We start from the raw sequence: 8,311 nt of genomic DNA, 5'->3' as shown, positions 1-8,311 counted from the left end.
TTGGCTACTCTTCATTGGGGTGCATGGGCTTCTCATTTTGGTGGCTCCTCTTGTTGTGGAGCACGGGCTCTAGGACCGAGGGCTTCAGTAGTTGTGTCTCATGGGCTTAGTTGCTCCGCGGCATGTGGGATCTTCCTGGACCAGGGCTTGAACCCGTGTCCCCTGTGGTGGCAGGTAGATTCGTAACCACTGAGCCACCAGGGAAGCCCAAGGCTTTCAGCTTTTCACCACTGAGTGTTAGATTGGCTGTGGGTTTGTCATAAATAGCTTTTATGTTAAGAAGTGTTCCATCTGCACCCACTTTGGTAAGGGTTTTTATCATAAATGGATGTTGAATTTTTTCTGCATCTGTTGAGATGATCGTGTGGTTTTTGTCTTGTCTTTAGTTGATGTGGTGTAGCATGTTGATTTTTGCATATTTTGAACCATCCTTGTGAACCTGGGATGAATCCAACTTGGTTGTGGTGTATGATCTTCTTTATGTGGTGCTAGATTCGATTTGCTAATATTTTATTGAATTTTTGCATCTATGGACATCATAGATATTGGCCTGTAACTTTCTTTTTTGGTAGTGTCTTTGTCTAGTCTTGGTATCGGAGTGATGGTGGCTTCCTAGAATGACTTTGGGAGTGTTCCCTCCTCTTCACACTTTTGGAAGAGTTTGAGAAGGATCAGTATAAGTTCTTCTTTGTATGTGTGGTAGAATTCCCTGGTGAAGCCATCTAGTCCTGGACTTTTGTTTTCAGGGAGTTTTTTAAGTTACAGATTCTATTTCACTTCTAGTGATCAGTCTATTCAAGTTATCTATTTCTTGATTCAGTTTTGGTGGGTTATATGTTTGTAGAAACTTGTCCATTTCTTAAAGATTGTCCAATTTTTTGGTATATAATTATTAACAGTGTTCTCTTATAACTGATACCACAGAAATACAAAAACAATTTCTCCTCTTCCACTCCCTTTATTTGGGTCCTCTGTCTTCTTGTTGGTGAGCCTGGCCAGAGGTCTATTTTATTTACCTTATCAAAGAACCACCTCGTGGTTGTTTACTATTTTTTTTTTTACATCTTTATTGGAGTATAATTGCTTTACAATGGTGTGTTAGTTTCTCCTTTCTAGCAAAGTGAATCAGTTATACATATACATATGTTCCAATATCTCTTCCTTCTTGCGTCTCCCTCCCACCCATCCTCCATATCCTACCCCTCCAGGCGGTCACAAAGCACCGAGCTGATCTCCCTGTGCTATGCGGCTGCTTCCCACTAGCTATCTACCTTACGTTTGGTAGTGTATATATGTCCATGCCTCTCTCTCACTTTGGCACAGCTTACCCTTGCCCCTCCCCATATCCTCAAGTCCATTCTCTAGTAGGTCTGTGTCTTTATTCCTGTCTTACCCGTAGGTTCTTCATGACATTATTTTCCCCTTAGATTCCATATATATGTTAGCATACGGTATTTGTCTCTCTCTTTCTGACTTACTTCACTCTGTATGATAGACTCTAGGTCTATCCACCTTATTACAAATAGCTCAATTTCATTTCTTTTTATGGCTGAGTAATATTGCATTGTATATATGTGCCACAGCTTCTATATCCATTCATCCGATGATGGACACTTAGGTTGTTTCTATCTCCGAGCTATTGTAAATAGAGCTGCAATGAACATTTTGGTACATGACTCTTTTTGAATTATGGTTTTCTCAGGGTATATGCCCAGTAGTGGAATTGCTGGGTCATATGGTAGTTCTATTTGCAGTTTTTTAAGGAACCTCCATACTGTCCTTCACAGTGGCTGTATCAATTTACATTCCCACCAACAGTGCAAGAGGGTTCCCTTTTCTCCACACCCTCTCCAGCATTTATTGTTTCTAGATTTTCTGATGATGGCCATTCTCACTGGTATGAGATGTTATCTCATTGTAGTTTTGATTTGCATTTCTGTAATGATTACTGAAGTTGAGCATTCTTTCATTTGTTTGTTGGCAGTCTGTATATCTTCTTGGGAGAAATGTCTATTTAGGTCTTCTGCCCATTTTTGGATTGGGTTGTTTGTGTTTTTGTTATTGAGCTGCATGAGCTGCTTATAAAGTTAGGAGATTAATCCTTTGTCAGTTGCTTCATTTGCAAATTTTTTCTCCCATTCTGAGGGTTTTCTTTTGGTCTTGTTTATGGTTTCCTTTTCTGTGCAAAAGCTTTTAAGTTTCATTAGGTCCCATTTGTTTATTTTTGGTTTTATTTCCATTTCTCTAGGAAGTGGGTCAACAAGGATCTTGCTGTGATTTATGTCATAGAGTGTTCTGCCTATGTTTTCCTCTAAGAGTTTGATAATTTCTGGCCTTACATTTAGATCTTAATCCATTTTGAGTTTATTTTTGTGTATGTTGTTAGGGAATGATCTAATCTCATACTTTAACATGTACCTGTCCAGTTTTCCCAGCACCACTTATTGAAGAGGCTGTCCTCCACTGTACATTCCTGCCTCTTTTATCAAAGTTAAGGTGACCACATGTGCGTGGGTATATCTCTGGGCTTTCTATCCTGTTCCATTCATATATATTCCTGTTTCTGTGCCAGTAGCACACTGTCTTGATTACTGTAGCTCTGTAGTATAGTCTGAAGTCAGAGAGCCTGATTCCTCCAGCTCCGTGTTTCATTCTCAAGATGGCTTTGGCTCTTCGGGGTCTTTAGTGTTTCCTTACAAATTGTGAAATTTTTTGTTGTAGCTCTGTGAAAAATACCAGTGGTACTTTGAAAGGGATTTCAGTGAATCTGTAGATTGTTTTGGGTAGTAGAGTCATTTTCACAACATTGATTCTTCCAATCCAAGAACATGGTATGTCTCTGCATCTATTTGTATCATCTGTAAGTTCTTTCATTCATCAGTGTCTTATAATTTTCTGCATACAGGTCTTTTGTCTTCTTAGGTAGGTTTATTCCTAGATATTTATTCTTTTTGTTGTAGTGGTAAATGGGAGTGTTTCCTTGATTTCACTTTAAGATTTTTCATCATTACTGTATAGGAATGTCAGAGATTTCTGTGCATTAATTTTTTATTCTGCTACTTTACCACATTCATTGATTAGCTCTAGTAGTTTTCTGGTAGCATCTTTAGGATTCTCTATGTATAGTACCATGTCATCTGCAAACAGTGACAGCTTTACTTCTTCTTTTCCGATTTGGATTCCTTTTATTTCCTTTTCTTTTCTGATTGCTGTGGCTAAAACTTCCAAAACTATATTGAATAAGAGTGGTGAGAATGGGCAACCTTATCTTGTTCCTGATCTTAATGGAAATGCTTTCAGTTTATCACCATTGAGGACGATGTTGGCTGTGGGTTTGTCATATATGGCCTTTATTATGTTGAGGAAAGTTCCCTCTATGCCTACTTTCTGCAGGGATTTTATCATAAATGGATGTTGAATTTTGTCGAAAGCTTTCTCTGCATCTATTGAGGAGATCATATGGTTTTTCTCCTTCAGTTTCTTAATATGGTTTATCACATTGATTGCTTTGCGTATATTGAAGAAACCTTGCATTCCAGGAATAAACCCCACTTGATCATGATGTATGATCTTTTTAATGTGTTGTTGGACTCTGTTTGGTCGTATTTTGTTGAGGATTTTTGCATCTATGTTCATCAGTGATATTGGCCTGTAATTTTTTTCTTTGTGATATCCTTGTCTGGTTTTGGTATCAGGGTGATGGTGGCCTCAAAGAATGAGTTTGGGAGTGTTCGTCCCTCTGCCCTCTTTTGGAAGAGTATGAGAAGGATAGGTGTTAGCTCTTCTCTAAACGTTTGATAGAATTCGCCTGTGAAGCCATCTGGTCCTGGGCTTTTGTTTGTTCGAAGATTTTTAATCACAGTTTCAATTTCATTGCTTGTGATTGGTCTGTTCATATTTTCTATTTCTTCCTGATTCAGTCTGGGCAGGTTGTACTTTTCTAAGAATTTGTCCATTTCTTCCAGGTTGTCCATTTTATTGGTGTAGAGTTGCTTGTAGTAATCTCTCATGATCTTTTGTATTTCTGCAATGTCAGTTGTAACTTCTCCTTTTTCTTTTCTAATTCTATTGATTTGAATCTTCTCCCTTTTTTTCTTGATGAGTCTGGCTAACGGTTTATAAATTTTGTTTATCTTCTCAAAGAACCAGCTTTTAGTTTTATTGAATTTTGCCATCGTTTCCTTCATTTCTTTTTCATTTATTTCTGATCTGATCTTTATGATTTCTTTCCTTCTGCTAACTTTGGGGTTTTTTTGTTTTTCTTTCTCTAATTGCTTTAGGTGCAAGGTTAGGTTGTTTATTTGAGATGTTTCTTGTTTCTTAAGGTAGTATTGTATTGCTATAAACTTTCCTCTTAGAACTGCTTTTGCTGCATCCCATAGATTTTGGGTCATCGTGTCTCAATTGTCATTTGTTTCTAGGTACTTTTTAATTTCCTCTTTGATTTCTTCAGTGATCACTTCGTTATTAAGTAGTGTATTGTTTAGCCTCCATGTTTTTGTATTTTTTACAGATCTTTTCCTGTAATTGATATCTAGTCTCATGGTGTTGTGGTCGGAAAAGGTACTTGATACAGTTTCAATTTTCTTAAATTTACCAAGGCTTGATTTGTGACCCAAGATATGATCTATCCTGGAGAATGTTCCATGAGCACTTGAGAAAAATGTGTATTCTGTTTTTTTTGGATGGAATGTCCTATAAATATCAATTAAGTCCATCTTATTTAAAGTATCATTTAAAGCTTGTGTTTCCTTATTTATTTTCATTTTGGATGATCTCTCCATTGGTGAAAGTGGGATGTTACATTCCCCTACTATGAATGTGTTACTGTTGATTTCCCCTTTCATGGCTGTTAGTATTTGCCTTATGTATTGAGGTGCTCCTATGTTGGGTGCATAAATATTTACAATTGTTATATCTTCTTCTTGGATCGATCCCTTGATCATTATGTAGTGTCCTTCTTTGTCTCTTCTAATAGTTTTTATTCTAAAGTCTATTTTGTCTGATATGAGAATTGTTACTCCAGCTTTCTTTTGGTTTCCATTTGCATGGAGTATCTTTTTTCAATCCTCTTACTTTCAGTCTGTATGTGTCTCTAGGTCTGAAGTGGGTCTCTTGTAGACAGCAAATATATGGGTCTTGCTTTTGTATCCATTCAGCCAATCTGGGTCTTTTGGTGGGAGCATTTAGTCCATTTACATTTAAGGTAATTATTGATATGTATGTTCCTATTCCCACTTTCTTAATTGTTTTGGGTTCGTTATTGTAGGTCTTTTCATTCTCTTGTGTTTCTTGCCTAGAGAAGTTCCTTTAGCATTTGTTGTAAAGCTAGTTTGGTGGTGCTGAACTCTCTCAGCTTTTGCTTGTCTGTAAAATTTTAATTTGTCCATCAAATCTGAATGAGATCCTTGCTGGGTAGTGTAATCTTAATTGCAGGTTTTTCTCTTTCATCACTTTAAATATGTCCTGCCAGTCCCTTCTGGCTTGCAGAGTTTGTGTTGAAAGATCAGCTGTTAACCTTATGGGGATTCCCTTGTTTGTTATTTGTTGTTTTTCCCTTTCTGCTTTTAATATATTTTCTTTGTATTTAATTTTTGACAGTTTGATTAATATGTGTCTTGGCATATTACTCCTTGGATTTATCCTGTATGGGACTCCATGTGCTTCCTGGACTTAACTATTTCCTTTCCCATATTAGGGAAGTTTTCAACTATAATCTCTTCAAATATTTTCTCAGTCCCTTTCTTTTTCTCTTTTTCTGGAACCCCTATAATTCAAATTTTGGTGCGTGTAATGTTGTCCCAGAGGTCTCTGAGACTGTCCTCAGTTCTTTTCATTCTTTTTTCTTTATTCTGCTCTTCAGTAGTTATTTCCAGTGTTTTATCTTCCAGGTCACTTATCCGTTCTTCTGCCTCAGTTATTCTGCTATTGATCCCATCTACAGTATTTTTAATTTCATTTATTGTGTTGTTCATCATCGTTCATTTCATCTTTAGTTCTTCTAGGTCCTTGTTAAATTTTTGTTGCATTTAGTCCATTCTATTTCCAAGATTTTGGATCATCTTTACTATCATTATTCTGTAATATGTTTCAGGTAGACTGCCTATTTCCTCTTCACTTGTTAGGTCTAGTGGGTTTTTATCTTGCTCCTTCATCTGCTGTGTGTTTTTCTGTCTTCTCATTTTGCTTATCCTACTGTGTTTGGGGTCTCCTTTTTGCAGGCTGCAGGTTCATAGTTCCCGTTGTGTTTGGTGTCTCTCCACAGTGGCTAAGGTTGGTTCCGTGGGTTGTGTAGGCTTCCTGGTGGAGGGGACTAGTGCCTGTGTTCTGGTGGATGAGGCTGGATCTTGTGTTTCTGGTGGGCAGATCCACGTCTGGTGGTGTGTTTTGGGGTGTCTGTGGACTTATTATGATTTTAGGCATCCTCTCTGCTAATGGCTGGGGTTGTGTTCCTGTCTTGCTAGTTGTTTGGCATAGGGTTTCTAGCCCTATAGCTTGCTTGTCGTTGAGTGAAGTTGGGTGCTGGTGTTGAGCTGGAGATCTCTTGGTGATTTTCGCTGTTTGATATTATGTCAGCTGGGAAGTGTCTTGTGGACCTGTGTCTTGAAGTTGGCTTTCCCTCGTCAGAGGCACAGCACTGACTCCTGGCTGCAGCACCAAGAGCCTTTCATCCACATGGTTCAGAATAAACGGGAAAAAAAGTAGAAATAAAGAATTAGTGGAAGAAAGAAAGAAAGAAAGGAGGGAGGGAGGGAGTGAGGGCAGAAGCAAGGAAGGAGGGAAGGAAGGAACGAAAGAAAGAAAGAAGATAAAGTAAAATAAAATAAAGTAAGATAAAATATAATAATGTTATTAAAATATAAAAATCATTAAGAAAAATTTAAAAAAAGAAAACGGACGGATAGAGCTCTAGGACAAATGGTGGAAGCAAAGCTATACAGACAAAATCTCACACAGAAGCGTACACGTTCACACTCACAAAAAGGGGAAAAAGGGGGAAAAATCATAAATCTTGCTCTCAAAGTCCCCCTCCTCAATTTGGGATGATTCATTGTCTAAAGGAGGGAAGGAAGGAAGGAAGGAAGAAAGGAAGGAAGAAAGGAAGGAAGGAAGGAAAGAAGATAAAGTAAAATTTTAAAAAGTTATTAAAATGAAAAATAATTATTAAGAAAAAATTTTTTTATAAAAAAGGAAGGATAGAGCCCTAGGACAAATGGTGGAAGCAAAGCTATACAGACAAAATCTCACACAGAAGCATACACATACACACTCAGAAAAAGAGGAAAAGGGGAAAAAAATCATAAATCTTGCTCTCAAAGTCCACCTCCTCAATTTGGGATGATTCGTTGTCTATTCAGATATTCTACAGATGCAGGGCACATCACGTTGATTGTGGAGTTTTAATCCGCTGCTTTTGAGGGTGCTGGGAAAGATTTCCCTTTCTCTTCTTTGTTCTCACAGCTTCCAGGGGCTCATCTTTGGATTTGGCCCCGCCTGTGCATGTAGGTCACCGGAGGGCGTCTGTTCTTTGCTCAGACAGGACGGGGTTAAATGAGCCTCTGATTTGGGGCCTCTGGCTCACTCAGGCCAGGGGGAGGGAGGGGCACGGAGTGAGGGGCGGGCCTGCAGCGGCAGAGGCCGGCATGACGTTGCACCAGCCTGAGGCACGCTGTGCGTTCTCCCGGGGGAGTTGTCCCTGGATCCCGCGACCCTGGCAGTGGTGGGCTGCACAGACTCCCCGTAAGGGGGGTGTGGATAGTGACCTGTGCTCGCTCACAGGCTTCTTGGTGGTGGCAGCAGCAGCCTTAGCGTCTCATGCCCGTCTCTGGGGTCCGCGCTTTTAGCCGCGGCTCGCGCCCGTCTCTGGAGCTCCTTTAAGCAGCGCTCTTAATCCCCTCTCCTTGTGCACCAGGAGACAAAGAGGGAAGAAAAAGTCTCTTGCCTCTTCGGCAGGTCCAGACTTTTCCCCAGACTCCCTCCTGGCTAGCCGTGGTGCACCAAACCCCTGAAGGCTGTGTTCACGCCGCCAACCCCAGTCCTCTCCTGGCGCTCAGACCGAAGCCCGGCCCTCAGCTCCCAGCCCCACCCGCCCCGGCGGGTGAGCAGACAAGCCTCTCAGGCTGGTGAGTGCCGGTCGGCCCTGATCCTCTGTGTGGGAATCTCTCCACTTTGCCCTCTGCACCCCTGTTGCTGTGCTCTGCTCTGTGTCTCCGATGCTTTTCTCGTGCTCCATCTGCAGTCTCTGCCCGCGAAGGGGCTTTCTAGTGTGTGGAAACCTTTCCTCCTTCACAGCTCCCTCCCACTGGTGCAG

The sequence above is a fragment of the Phocoena phocoena genome, chromosome 4, assembly GCF_963924675.1.
Source record: "Phocoena phocoena chromosome 4, mPhoPho1.1, whole genome shotgun sequence".
Lineage (NCBI taxonomy): Eukaryota > Metazoa > Chordata > Mammalia > Artiodactyla > Phocoenidae > Phocoena > Phocoena phocoena.
This window is presented reverse-complemented; position numbering follows the sequence as displayed.